The sequence below is a fragment of the Scyliorhinus torazame genome, chromosome 12, assembly GCF_047496885.1.
Source record: "Scyliorhinus torazame isolate Kashiwa2021f chromosome 12, sScyTor2.1, whole genome shotgun sequence".
Taxonomy (NCBI): Eukaryota; Metazoa; Chordata; class Chondrichthyes; order Carcharhiniformes; family Scyliorhinidae; genus Scyliorhinus; species Scyliorhinus torazame.
In genome coordinates, this window is record NC_092718.1 from 179,964,506 (window position 1) to 179,980,320 (window position 15,815).

General features: G+C 47.6%; 1 protein-coding gene across 8 annotated transcripts in view; it reads right to left on the reverse strand.

The window, feature by feature from the left end:
* The window catches only part of auts2a (activator of transcription and developmental regulator AUTS2 a), a 1,550,343-nt gene that overhangs the window by 1,514,366 nt on the left and 20,162 nt on the right, over nucleotides 1-15,815 (reverse strand). The window lies entirely within an intron of this gene.

Consider the following 15,815-nt stretch of genomic DNA (forward strand, 5'->3'; position numbering starts at 1 on the left):
TCCCGGCCCTGGATCACTGTCCGTGTGGAGTTTGCACATTCTCCCCGTGTGTGCCTGGATTTCATCCCCACAACCCAAAGATGTGCAGCGTAGGTGGATTGGCCTTGCAGATTGCCCCTTAATTGGAAAAGGTGAATTGGGTACTCTAAATTTATTTTTTAAAAAGAGGAAGCATTAAAAGTAGACAAGCCTGGCTGTCCTTCTTCAATATCTCTCCACCTTCAGCCAGTTGGGTGGCACTGCACTTGCACTTGTCTTATTCACCTAATCGCAGCCAGTCAATCGCCATCCACAGCTTCTCTTCCCATTCCTGCACAGCATCCTCCAAGCTTCTATCCTTGCCACCTCCCCCACGCCCCCCCCCCCTCCCCCGCCCTTTCCCAACTACAAACTGCCCTCGGCTATATCACACAGGACACAACATCCACATGCACACTGACAACACCCAGGTTTACCTCACTACAACCTACATCAAAATTGTCAGACAGTTTTGTGCTGGATGCGCAGATCATTTCTCCAATTAAATATTTGGCGAGTGAGGTTGTAGTCTTCAGTCCCTGCCACAAACTCTGCTCCCTCGCCACTGAGTCATCCTTCTTCCCCATATTTGACCCTGGAATGAGCTTCCAACCTCATATCCATGTCACCATTAAGACTGCCTGTTTCCAATTCCGCAACATTGCCCAACATCTCCACTGCCTCAGTTCTTCTGCTGCTGAAACCCTCATCCATGCTCTCTTTTAGGGACAGACTTTTAAAAAATATATAAATTTGGAGTACCCAATTCATTTTTTCCAATTAAGGGGCAATTTAGTGTGGCCAATCCACCTACACTGCACATCTTTTGGGTTGTGGGGGCCGAAACCCACGCAAACACGGGGAGAAGGTGCAAACTCCACACGGACAGTGAACCAGAGCCGGGATCGAACCTGGGACCTCGGCACTGTGAGGCAGCAATGCTAACTACTGTGCCGTGCTGCCCTTTACCTCCAGACTTGACAATTCTAATGCACTCCGGGCGAACCTTTCGCACCCTCCCTAAATTTGAGGTCCTTCAAAACTCTGCAGCCTATATCTTAGCTCGCACCAAGACAAAATCCTCATTTCCCCTGAGCTCACTAACCTACGCTGACTCCCGGTTAAGTAGCACCTCGATTTGAAATTCCCCATCCTGGTTTTCAAATCTCTCCATGGCTTCGCTCCTCTCTATCTCTGCAATCTCCTACAGCTCTACAACACGGAGGTATTTACCTCTCCTCTAATTCCAGCTTCCTGAGCATGCCCGATATTAATCACTCCATCATTGGTTATCATGCCTTCAGATGCCTGGGCTCGAAACTCTGCAATTTCCTCCCTCAACCTCTCTACCTCACTCTCCTCCTTAAAACATACTTCTTTGACCAAACTTTTTATCAATATGTTCTAATGTTCTGGCATGGACTGATTGGGCAAAATGGTCTGTTTCCATGCCACATATCATATATTATATCTTCTTGCAAGGCTTGGTGTCACAAATTAACTTAGAAATTTTGGGGGAGAATCATGCCCAAAATGTCAAAGTGCATCCCTCCAATACGTTAACTCCCACCTCAGCCATCGTAATATCTCATTGCGTTCCGAGCATAAGCAAAATGCAGCGGATGCTGGAAATCGGAAATAAAATCAGAAAATGCTGCAAATACTCAGCAGGACAGATAGCAACTGTCAGGCTTTGCACCAAGCAGTCTTTTGCCATTTAATCACTCCTGCCCTCGAACTTATCACAGAGCTTCCCTTGCGTTCTTTTTCCCGACCCCTCTGCCCCTTCACTTCCTTAAAACCATTTCTACCATTTTCCAGTTCTATTGAAAGGACACTGACCTGAAATCTCCCTCTCCACAGATGCTGCCAGACCTGCTGAGTATTTCCCAGCCTTTTTTCAACAACCGTGAATGTTAGGACATGAATGCTTACAGCGGTACATGAAATAAAGGAAATGCCAGATGTACGTATGTGATAGGACATCGAATAAAACTTGGTGACTACGCAACACAGGAAAATCAATGATACAACCAATATTCTGTTGGTTTATGCATCAGGGAAATCATTGTATTCGGCATTGATGTGTCGAATCTGAAGATGACTATATAGGTATTCTCAATGTACCACTCTCAGATCCTGTGAAAATGGGTGAATAGGTTGATGGAAACAGTAATCGTGTGAAACTCAAACCGGCCTCCATGCAAGAAAACTGCAAATAATTTTTGAACAGTCGTGTCAGCCTAAATGGATAATGTTGAATGCTTCAACGGTACTTAAAATGTTCGGTTTTTAATACCTGTCTCGTGAAGCAGCTTCTTAGTGATAAGGGTCTGAACTGTCGATCCCTATCATATATCTGCTTTCAGTTGCATCTTATCTGGGAAGAACTGACTTCCCACAAATTCCTGCTGACAAGTGCTATAAGGTATAATTAGAGAAACACAAGAAACCCCAGGGCGTTCTCATCAAAAACAGTGTACACTGGGGGATGCAGTATTTATCTGCGCTATATTTTTACTGATGACAATTATTAGTCACGCCGACACCGCCATGCACCAATATAAATTTACAGTTTTCATTTCTGTGGAAAAGGGTTTAAAAATAGACCACATCCGACTGGATTGGTGATCATCAAAATCACACATGTCAGGGTGTTTTTTCTTCAAGGCTGCAGCTCTAACCCACGCCGGAGATCAAGAAACCTTCAGGAGTTTGTGTGAACACCAGGCCTAAGGCCTGAGATTATGGGGTCAGCTTTGAAGCCACCTCCATACACAAATGCTCTTCCTTCCCCTCCCCCCTCCCACCACCACCACCAATACATGGTGGCAACCAGGCAGAGGGAGGTAGTTGAAATGGTGCAGGATTTTTGCCAACTCCTTTCCTGCCCCATTTTGGCCAACTTACAAGTTTAAAAGTGCAAGCAGCACGGACACCCGCCCCAAAACGGATGGTAACACTGGGGCCCTCCCTGCCATTTTAAACCCAAGGTCTGAGCTAAAGAGCAGTAATGGATTCGCACGTGACAAAACCTGCCGTCAACAATAACCAGGGCCACATCTTGGCCTTTGCCTCCCTGGTAGCCCGGAGACGGCTATTGCTAGCGTGGAGGAACTTGAAGCCCCCAAATCAGAGACCTGGGTTAGCGACACGGCTGGGTTTCTCAGTCTTGAGAAAATAAAGTTCACCCTAAGAGGGTCAACGCTAGAGTTCGTCCGGGGGTGGCAGCCTTCGACTTCTTTGGGGAAAATTAACTGTCAGCAGAGAACTGTCTAAAGAGGGTGGGGGAGGGGAGGAGTTAGGCTATTTTCTGTTAAGGGTAGGAGGAACTTGTGAGGGATGGAACTGATGTATGTACTACATTTAAATTTGGATTTGTTTTCTTTTCTGTTGTTGTTATTGTTATTACTATGAAATTACAAATACTTCAATAAAATGTTTTTTTTAAAAGAAAACAATAACCAGGGCCAGGAAGGGCCCTGTGAGGTGACTTTGTTTTAACGTTTATGTACAGCACTCCTTTTGCGCCTGTAGGAGTAGAAGGGCTCCTCTGGGCCCCACATGGGAATTTGAACCTCCTGTCCCTGACCATTCTGCCTTTTCCCTGACTGGGATTTCTGTTCCCCATCTGCTATTTATGCTCAAAGGGCACAATATTTCTTGCCAAATTAGTTGTGTACTCACAAGGACTCATCTGTGTTAAATGTGACTGACTTAAGCACTGGTGCATAAAATAAACTGCCCTTGGCTAATGACTGAGTTCTTAACATAAATTGTCTGCTGGAGTTCAGGGGCTAGATTCTTCGCAGCCCCCCGCCAAAATCACGTTCGGCACGGGGGCGGAGAATGGTCGTTTCCGAGGAAATCGGGACCGGCACCACTGAAGCGATTCTCCGCGGCTCAGGAATCTCACCCCATCGCGCAGCCGCTGCAGGCCCGGTACCGCCGTGCGCATGCGCAGACTCCCAACCAGAAGGGCAGGGCCCCATATCCGCAGCCAGAGCTACGAGGGGCACTCAGGGGCTCTGCCAGCCCCCTTCAGGTAGGAGAACTGCTCAGGCCTTTCTTAAGAAAAGTCAAGAGTGAAACGCCAGCATTTTCACGCTGGCGTGGGGACATAGCCCCATTTCTGGAGAATCCAGCCCCAGGTTTCTTGATCAAAAGGGTGTATTTTGTCTCCCCCGACCAGACAAGCAGCAGCCCTCTCTTCTCTAGTTCATGTGTACATGTGATCAATTGAAGCAGGTCAGCCTCCTCTTTCTAAAGAAAGAATGAACTTGCATTCATAAAACACCTTGCACAACCTCAGGACACCCCAGAAAGCTACACAACCAACTCCCTTGAAGTGGAGAAGTAGCTATAATGTAACACCATAGTCGATTTGGAGACAACAGGTTGATAAAAACAAATAATGAGATGAATTACCATCTTAAACTTTAAGGCACGGCAACACAGTGGTTAGCACTGTTGCTTCATAAGCGCCAGGGTCCCAGGTTCGATTCCCGACTTGGTTCACTGTCTGTACGGAGTCTGCACGTTCTCCCTGTATCTGCATGGGTTTCATCCGGGCGCTCTGGTTCCCTCCCACAAGTCCCGAAAGACGTGCTTGTTAGGTGAATTGGACATTCTGAATTCTCCCTCAGTGTACCAGAACAGGCGCCGGAATGTGGCGACTAGGGGATTTTCGCAGTAACGTCACTGCAGTGTTAATGTAAGCCTACTTGTGACAATAATAAAGATTATTATTATTTTAACTTTGTTTCTCTCTCCATAGAGGCTACCTGACCTACTGGGTATATCCAGCACTTCAGGAGCGAGATTCTCCGACCCCCCGCCGGGTCGGAGAATCGCCGGGGGCTAGCGTGAATCCCGCCCCCGCCGGTTGCCGGATTCTCCAACACCGGATATTCGGCGGGGTTGGGTATTGCGCCGCGCCGGTTGGCGGGCCACCCCCCGCGATTCTCCGGCCCGGATGGGCGGAAGTCCCGCTGCTGGAATGCCTGTCCCGCCGGCATAGATTAAACCACCTACCTTACCGGCGGGACAAGGCGACGCGGGTGGGCTCCGGGGTCCTGGGTGGGGCGCGGGGCGATCTGGCCCCGGGGGGTGCCCCCACGGTGGCCTGGCCCACGATCGGGGCCCACCGATCCGCGGGCGGGCCTGTGCCGTGGGGGCTCTCTTTCCCTTCCGCCTTCGCCACGGTCTCCACCATGGCGGAGGCGGAAGAGACTCTCTCCACTGCGCATGCGCGGATGCCGTCAGCAGCCGCTAACGCTCCCGCGCATGCGCCGCCCGGAGATGTAATTTCCGCGCCAACTGACGGGGCACCAAAGGCCTTTTCCGCCAGCTGGCGGGGCGGAAATTCATCCGGCGCGGGCCTAGTCCCTTAAGGTTGGGGCTCGGCCCCCAAAGATGCAGAGCATTCCGCACCTTTGGGGCGGCGCGATGCCCGACTGATTTGCGCCGTTTTGGGCGCCAGTCGGCGGACATCGCGCCGTTTCCGGAGAATTTTGCCCCAGATTTCTAGCATCCGCAGTATTTTACATTTATTACTTCATTTTGGTGATGTTGGTCGAGGGATCGCTGTTGACCGGGACACCTTCGCGGAGAAGAGAGATGGATACTGCCAAAGCGTCTGCTGTGACTCACACGTGTGGGACAGGGAGGTTTTGGTTCAAGACCCACTCCAGGACGACAACACAGAAATGGAGGCTGAAACTCTAATTCAGCACTTAAGGAGTACTGCACTGTCAGAGTTGGCATCTTTCAGAACTGAGGCCCCCGTCAGTCTTCTCAAGGGGGCATAATAGATCCCATGGTACTGTTTGGAAAAAGGATTACCCCAGTGTTTTGGACAATAGTTGTCCCTCAAGCAACATTACAAAAGCAGATTATCTGGTCATTATCATATTGCTTTCTTTTTATTGGAGCTTGCTGGTTGCTGCATTTTCTACATTACAGCAGTGAGTGATGACATTTGAAAGTTACTTTATTGGCTTTAAAAGTGCTTTGGGGCGCCCGGTAGTCATGGGGACGGCTAAATCCCAAGTCTTTCATTTATATCTTTCTCTGGAGGCAACAAAATGCTGCTTTTGACAAAGAAACTTGAACTCCAAGATGTCCAAATCGGACAAGAGAGTGAAACACTTCTGCAAGACTGAAGTAAATAGCTAAAGAACAATCTCAAGGAATGTACTGAGCATGCAGCATTTGTGATTAGGCATGAGAAATTAAAGTTTCAACTCACTGAACCATCCTTCGAAAACATTAGGCAGACCTGTTTAAGAACCTGCAATTGGAGTAGGTGCCTGGTATTAATGATGTAAAAAATGGTTTAAAAAGCAGAAAATAACAGTGCAGATCTCAATGAAAACAAAAACACGAGAAAAATGATTGCTTCCTGCCCTGCCAGAATCTGACTGTAATTCGAAGAGTGCCTCTGAACAAGCACAATTGCAGGAAAGTCATGCATGAGCTTTTCTAACTCGAAATGTGGGTGCGGGGTGCAGCTTTATGGGCAGGAAGGCAGTCGGGAAGAGGGATCGAATTTTTAAAAATCAAATTGATCTGGGCACATTGCAGTTACATACTTAAGTCATTCACACGCAGAAGCCACTTACATACAAAAGATCTTTTAAACTGCACAATTGTGCCCCCCCCCCTCCCTCTCCCCTCATTACATGCATCTCTGGGTGCAAATACAAGAAATTCAAAGTCCATTATTGCGAAGACAAATTGTAGTTTGATTTCTAGGTCAGGGATTTGGACCTTCACTCTGCACAGGAGCTGGGATTCCCAGGGATACAATGTCCCTAAGTTGAAGAATATATTCAGCAGATGATCACCTGACACCTGCAGACTGACAACCACTTTGCACACACAGGTATTATTTCTCCCTTTTTCTCCTGAAGGCAATGATTCCTGTTGTGGTGTGGATATACCCACACCCTAAGTATCCTTCCAAACCTTACCCAAGTGTCCATACTGCACACATTAGTTCCGATGTTTAGATACGAGCAGACTATTTAACCATGCAGAAATCACAAATAATGAGCAAAGCAAGCTCAACACTGACAAACGGGAGGTAGTATGATTAGGCAGGTTATTTATTTATTTATTTAAAGTACCCAATACTTTTTTCAAATTAAGGGGCAATTTAATCCACCTACCCTGCACATCTTTGGGTTGTGGGCGTAAGGTAAAGGGAGAATGTGTAAACTCCACATGGTCAGTGACCCGGGGCCGGGATTGAACCCGGGTCCTCAGCGCCGTGAGCCAGCAGTGCTAACCACTGCGCAACCCTGCCACCCTCAGGCAGATCATTTATTGCCCACAAGGTGCAAGTCTAGGTGGGGAATAAAAAGGAACAAAGAGATCTTGTGGCACAAACAATCGCTAAAAGCCGTGCTCCAGATTAGCGGGGCCGTTAAAAAGAAAAAGACAAAACAAGCTTCATTTCCAGAGGGATAGAATTGAAAAGTAGGAAAGTTATGCCATGCCTATATTGAACCTTTGTTAAACCACATTTAGAATACTGTAAAAAGCTCTGGTCACCACACTATAAAAAAGAGGCAGAGGCATTGTAGAGGGGCAAAGGTGCCAGGTATTATGTATGGTGAAAAGGTTGGACAGGCTGAACTCTTTTTCTCCTGAAAAAAGGAAGATATTAAAAGATATTAGAGATATTTAAAATTATGAAAGGTTTTGATAGAGTGGAACAGAACAGCGTTAATAGGCAACAATTGCACTTCTTTGTCCTAGGTCCTTAGCAATCCTTTAATGACTGTTTTAAAAATGTTTCAGAAGTCCAAAGACCAAAATACATGGCAAAGTATGCACAGTAAATATACAGTTGTCGACACATTACTTACAGCATGTTCTGACTATTATCTTTAAGTGCTCCGAAACCCAGTTCTCAAGTTCGAAATGTCTTCATTTTACTTTCCCTCCAGTACTTAAGTGCCACTGTTATTGTATGGAGTCTTCATAGGCATCGCAGGCCTACGATGTGGCACGGTCATCTGGGACGACACTGCGTGTCTGTGATTTCTCAAGCACACTCAATTAAAAAACCGACAGAAAATTAAATAGTTAACTCCATCTGGCCAGCAGCACGAGGAGGCTACAGCCCTGTACATATATCTGATTCTGCCCTTCAGGAAACTGCTGGCTTGTAAGAATAATAATGAGGGAAAAAAACACTGTTTCAATATATTAACTTGGAACGTTTAAACCAATATCAATTTTAGTCATCATCAGAATAAGCTGGCACGAGGGACTTGTACCACTTTAAACTTACCACGCAGTACGAAAGCTACTAGTTTATTTGGGGTGGACTATTTCTGAAACCAGCACTTATTTTTGACACTGGCAGTCATACAATGCATCATGGCATATTCGTATGCATACTCAATAATGCCTGTCTTTTAAAGTGTCTTCCTTCATATCATTTCCCATCATTTCCAATTACTTAATCTTTGCTATACATTGCAAGACTGCACATTCCATTTCAAAATTGCTGTTCTAACTAAATATTTGATCATTTTTTCCACTATTTTCCTCAACTCCATCACATCAAGATGATACGCCCAATGATGCAAAATGGAAACTAAGGCAACCTACCATGGCAGACGCCATAATCAAATACCTCAGCTAAGCCCTGCTGCACTCTGGGGCAATGCTGATGTTTAGACAGTCAAAGTGGTTCTTTAAATGGGATTTGTCCCTGTTAATTAGGGTTCCACTCCACTCCAGGGGCGAAATTCTCCGGTATCGGCGCGATGTCCGCCGACAGGCACCCAAAACGGCACAAATCAGTCGGGCATCGCGCCGCCCCAAAGGTGCGGAATGCTCCGATTCTTTGGGGGCCGAGTCCAAACCTTAAGGGGCTAGGCCCGCGCGCGGACGAATTTCCGCCCCGCCAGCTGGTGGAAAAGGCCTTTGGTGCCCCGACAGCAGGCGCGGAAATGACATCTCCGGGCGGCGCATGCACGGGAGCATCAGCGGCCGCTGACGGCATTCCCGCACATGCGCAGTGGAGGGAGTCTCTTCCGCCTCCGCCATGATGGAGACCGTGGCGAAGGCGGAAGGGAAAGAGGCCCGCCCGCGGATCGGTGGGCCCCGATCGCGGGCCAGGCCACCGTGGGGGCACCCCCTGGGGCCAGATCGCCCCGCGCCCCCACCCCAGGACCCCGGAGCCCACCCGCGCCGCCTTGTCCCGCCGTAAGGTAGGTGGTTTAATCTACGCCAGCGGGACAGGCATTTTAGTGGCGGGACATCGGCCCATCCGGGCCGGAGAATCGCGGGGGGGGGGGCCCGCCAACTGGTGTGGCGCGATTCCCGCCGCTGCCGAATAACCGGTGGTGGAGAATTCGGCAACCGGCAGGGGGGTGGGGGGGGGGGGGGGGGGCGGGGGGGATTCACGCCAGCCCCCGGTGATTCTCTGACCCGGCCAGGGGGGAGGGGGGGGGGGTCGGAGAATCTCGCCCCAGATAACCTTATATGCCAATGTCCGAATGGACAGCAAAGTATATAAAAACTCTCTGATGCCAGGCTGCATAGTGTAAAGCTCCTTCCTGTTTATTTCCCCTTTTCTTTTATTTTTTGCCGTTACATTTTTGATCCATGGACGATTAATGGACATGTGCCTTTAAGGCAAGCAGCCTGTATTTTTAATTAAAGCAGAAGAATCGAGAAATCTGCGCTGGTTTAAACTGGAGTTGCAGACTGGCCGGCACCAGTGAGAAAGATAGGCAGGACTCAGTTTCATTTATTTGGCTTGTGGCAAATAAACGGGCCCAAAAGGCTGTGCTCTGCCTGGCAACAGTTAGTGATTGGATCTTATCCCAGTGGGATGCTTCAGAGACCTACGGGGGGGGGGGGCGTTTCAGTCTTGATTCTGGAAGATTCTGATGAAAACAGATCCAGCTGACTCTCTCCAGAAAGCTGATGTGAGCGCCATCTCTCCGGAAAGGCTGTGACTGTTGCATTCCTGAAGCTACAGAGGCCTGAAGACAAACCACAAACTGAAAGGAAGGTTTGAAGAGAAATAAAGTGCCTCTTCAGGAAAATTGTAAGTACTGCATGTCTAAACTACAGGAAGACAGGTGCAGACTGCAACAGAGACTTTAATCTGGAAGCTTACTTCTGGAAGAGGAGTGTGCTAAGAACTATCATCCAAAACAAATACTCTTTTTCCTTTCCCCCTTTCTGTTTGTCTGCCGTGTGTGTGTATATGGGTGGGGGTAAGTTAATGATGGAGTTAGGTATTATTTAATCAACTGTATTTCATTATAGTCCTTGTTATAATTAAACAGTAATTGTATTTACCTTTGCAAACCTGGTGATTGTAATTATTAGGCAGCCATGGGAAACACTTCAGGTATTTTTCTAAGAATTATTGGTTCATTCACTTGTTGTGACTCCGGGACAAGTGGGGCTGGAATTGACCGCGCAATTGCCCAGCAAGATAATGTGAGGCTTGGGATGTTTGGAGCGGTAGATGCCGAAGTTTGGTTACAGTATGAATCAAGAGACACCAGGGGCGCAATTCTCCGCTCCCGCGACTAAGTGCTTACGCCATCGTGAACGCCGTCGAGGTTCACGACGGCGTGAAACGGCCCCGATCTCGACCGATTCGGGACCCGAAAATGGGCTAGGATCGGGGCCGCGAGAAACTCGGGGGGCGTGTCGCAAAAGCAGCGTCGTCAGCACACGCCGGGCATTGGCGCCGCGTAAAAGGCGTAACCAGCGTCACCCGCGCATGCTGTTGGCCAGCGCCAGCCCGCGTATGCGTGGTTGTCGTCCTCCGCGCAAGAAGATGTCGGATGGATCTTGCGGGGTGTGGAGGAAAGGAGGTCCTCCTTCAGAGAGGCCGGCCCGACGATCGGTGGGCACCGATCGCGGGCCAGACCTCTTTTGAGTCCTGCTCCGGTGAAAGAACCCCCCTCCCCCACCACAGGCCGCCCCCCCCCCCCCCCCCCCCCCCCCCCCCCCCCCCCAGCGTTCCCGCTGGCAGCGACCAGGTGTGGATGGCGCCAGCTGGAAGCCGTTGTTTTGGGCAGGCCACTCGGCCCATCCGGGCCGGAGAATAGCAGGTGTAGCGGAGAATCACCATTTTGGGTGTCCCGGGCGATTCTCCGGCCTGCGCCGCGCAGAACTTGACGGGGCCGTTCTCGCCGCTTGGGTGAATCGCGGGACAGCATCGGACCGGCGTCGCGGGGAAAAATAGCGGGCCAGGGGATTCTCCCAACCGGTGCGGGAGCGGAGAATCGCGCCCCAGGTTTGTAGCAAAATAACAGGATGGCTTAGAAGCTGCCAAAGCTTCTCTTTAAGTGGACGAGTTATGTGAAAGAACTTCGCAAAGGCAAATAGTTGGTAGGTGAATTAGAAATAGATGTACCAGCTAGAGCTAGGAAGGTGGAGATAATTGACATGATTGATTAGCATTTAAATTTGAAAGAAATGTCAGAAACACATCCTAGGTCATGGCTACTAGCAGTAGATTTAGCCAAAATCCAGCTACAAATTGAACTATTAGAAATGCAGCAAAGAGAAAGAGAAATGGAGACGCACCAGAATGAAATGGAGAGGAACCATAAAGAAAAGGAAAAAGAAATGGAGAAGGAAATAAGCAAGTTGGAATAATAGACTTCCAGATTAAGGCACTAGAAATTAGAGGGGAGCTGCCAAAATCCTAAACTGGAATCCAGTGGCAATAAATTTATGCAGGCCCACCCAAAATTTGTTGAGGAGGTGATAGAAACCTACAATCGTCTCAGAACACCAAATCACAAACCACCCTCTACAACCCTCACAACACAAACCGCCCTCTACAGCCCTCACAACACAAACCGCCCTCTACAGCCCTCACAACACTAACCGCCCTCGACAACCCTCACAACACAAACCGCCCTCGACAACCCTAACACAAACCACCCTCGACAATCCTCACAACACAAACCACCCTCGACAATCCTCACAACACAAACCACCCTCGACAACCCTCACAACACAAACCACCCTCGACAACCCTCACAACACAAACCACCCTCGACAACCCTCACAACACAAACCACCCTCGACAACCCTCACAACACAAACCACCCACGACAACCCTCACAACACAAACCACCCTCGACAACCCTCACAACACAAACCGCCCTCGACAACCCTAACACAAACCGCCCTCGACAATCCTCACAACACAAACCACCCTCGACAATCCTCACAACACAAACCACCCTCGACAACCCTCACAACACAAACCACCCTCGACAACCCTCAACACAAACCACCCTCGACAACCCTCACAACACAAACCACCCTCGACAACCCTCACAACACAAACCACCCTCGACAACCCTCACAACACAAACCACCCTCGACAACCCTCACAACACAAACCACCCTCGACAGCCCTCACAACACAAACCATCCTCGACAGCCCTCACAACACAAACCATCCTCGACAACCCTCACAACACAAACCACCCTCGACAACCCTCACAATCAAACCACGCTCTACAATCCACACTAGACAAATTATCTTCTACAACCTACATCATATCACAAATCTCTAGTAGAACCACACCTACTGCCACATAATCAACCACCTCATGGGATGCAAAGCACGCAGAATACAAACAGCCTACTGCAAAGGCAATCCTGCACAGATTAAGCTCTGATGTCACCACAACTTAAAGCAAAACGTAATGCTTGCAACTTTAAAGTGTGGCATAAACAAGGTACAACAACGCCCTTTCATGGCTTCTGATAAAAAGTAAACCAGCAATGAGATCTTCTTTTTTTAAAAAGAACTTCCAATTAAGGGACAATTTGGCGCGGCCAATCCATCTTTTGGATTGTGGGGGTGAGACCCACACAGACACGGGGAGAATGTGCAAACTCCACATGGACAATGACCCGGGGCCAGGATCAAACCAGAGTCTTAGGCGCCATGAGGCAGCAGTGCTAACCATTGCGCCAACGCGCCACCCTCAGTGAGACTTTCCTACATCACATTCACCATTTAGTCTGGTGACCTGAAACTGCCAGCATTTGGGCAATTCACTTCTCAGCGAATCACCGGTTCCAGACACATATCCATCACGTAATGTGTGCATGTGGCTGATCAATTGATCGTTTCAACTGACAGGTTATTAAATGACAACAAAAAAAATAAATTGCATTTGCCTTTCCCAATATAAATATCGAATCCTAACTTCTTTAAATTGCTGACTGTGAGCTTTTTCCATTAAAACGGGAATAAGACGAATGTGCTTCGTCTTACCCACCAGTAAATATCAGTGATGCCATTCTACACAGATCAGTACACTTCAGCCTTCAACCGCCATTATCAAAAGTGGAAAGGAAATATTTCTTCACCATCCCTGAACTGAATTCACCAGACATTGAGGCTCCTTTATTGGAGTTGTGTTGTCTGTAGTCGTCTTTTAACTTTTCTTAAATGAATGGTCATGAAATCATTCCAAAGTTGCTAAGGCCCGGGGAGATTAAGGGAGTGTAGATATTGAAAACAAAGTTCTTTAGAAAGCAATGAGGGCAGCACGGTGGCTCAGTGGTTAGCACTGGAAGTACGGCGCTGAGGACCCGGGTTTGAATCCCGATCCTGGGTCACTATCCGTTTGGAGTTTGCACATTTCTCCCAGTGTCTGCGTGGGTTTCACCCACACAGATGTGCAGGTTAAGTGTATTGGCCACGCTAAATTGCCCCTCAACTGGAAAAAAAACAATTGGGTACTCGAAATTTAAAAAAAAGAAAGCAATGGCAGTGAAGCAAGTCTTTATTCTCATTGCAATTCAACAGTTATTTGTTTGTAAAACTGGTCAATTATTTCCAGGATTCATTTCTATTTGGCTTGAGCAGGATGTACATCCGGGCTGAACAGTTCACTTGCTAACATGGCCACTTCGCCTAAAAGGGGAATCGGCCAGTAGTACATGAGGCGTGACCAAATCCAATCTTTTTTGGCCATCACTTGCCTCACATTTGCTTTCAAAATGGAATCTCCAACTTTCGACATGAGCACGACAGAGACCTAACAGCTGGCTATTCTTGCCAATACAGCACCCAGATTGTTTTTTTTTTTTTAAAAAACTGGACTCTGCATTTTCTACCCGGTGGAATAAAACATGTTTCCTGATGTCAGCACAAAAGCAGCAATCTCTTGGAAATGGAATTTTCTTCTGGATTCTACAGAAGTTCCTTTTTTATAAAAAAGTCCTCAAGAATTTGATTCACCACAGTAAATTATTTGGAATTCTGCAGTGATTCAGATGGCAATCAAGGGATTTGTACAGTCACATTTAATGAAACTTTTGAAACAAAAATGAAGTCAACAATGCTTGGCAATAGAAAGACGAGGGTTACAGGCGCTGAGCCCTACTGTACGCAAAGCGGGTGAGGGTTTGCAATCTCAATGCAGCATAGAAAAAATACTGCAGATGTCTTTCCCAAACCAGTATATAGAAAGCAAGGGTCATCTGGACTCAAAATGTTAGCTTTTTTCTCTCCCAACAGATGCTGCCAGACCTGCTGAGATTTTCCAGCATTTTCTCCTTGGTTTCCGATTCCAGCATCCGCAGGAATTTGCTTTTATCCAGTGTTTAACTCACTGCCATGTCTCTTCCAGGAATGCCTACCCTGAAGAAGTACTGCTCTTCTCTCCGACTGAGCTTTGACAAAGGGTCATCTGGACTCGAAACGTTAGCTCTTTTCTCTCCCTACAGATGCTGCCAGACCTGCTGAGATTTTCCAGCATTTTCTCTTTGGGTCTAGAAAGCAAGGGCAGTGCAGTTTGTTACTCCCAGCTGCGGAACACTGCAGACCTTATGAATCCCAGTGACAGAGGAACACTTGACTTCCAAGGTGAATCATGTTTGTAGTATAACGGTCGGACAGAGAAAGGTTTAACGTGGTATAGTAGCGCCCAAACGAAGACGTAAAGGAAAACATGGCCCCAGTCTAGAGGACAGTCTTGTACTGGACTGAGACCTGTGTAGAGGCAAGCACGGAGAAAGCGCCTAGTTTGCACTTTATACTGTATATATACATAGTTGCAACTAATTAATAAACTCTTACTGTTGAACTACAAGGCTCAGAGCCTCTTCACGAGACTTTACAATTACACTCAATGTCTTATAACATGGTGCCAGCGATCGGAACACCCAGAATCTCACAAAAGCTGGAGAAAACAATTTCAAACCTGAAGACTGAAAAAAGCAGGCCATTCTAGCCTGAAGAAAAGCACCAGAAATGATGAAACAGGAGGCCACCAAAGAAAAACTCCACAGTAGGATTACAAGCAGAAGGTAGAAATAAAGTTCTACAGTTCAGCAGAAAATTCAATTGAATCTCATGGAAGTCCACCTTTAATACCCAAAGAGGACAGAGTTGGAAGAGCCGGGGGGAAGGACTAAAAAAAAAAAAAAAATTTTTTTTTGGCCAGAAAGAGTTTTATAAATCTTTTCCGTCAGCAGCAGACAGAACTGCCATATTAAAAAAGTAAAAAAGCAATGCAAACAGTGCCATGTTCCAGGTTGGCACCTGACTATGTGGCAGCTGAGCTAGCTCCGAACAAACAGGAATCAAATGATTTTTAAAAATCGTCATTTTAAGGACCAACAAAAGCTGGGAATCGGTGATTTCACAACCCGGAAATACTTAGATTTTGTGGACTTGTGGAGGAGACTCAGGAAGGTTGATCTAGGGAGCTGTTGCTAAAAATTTACGACACAGAAATCACAAACACCATTACTGTGGGAGCCCATCA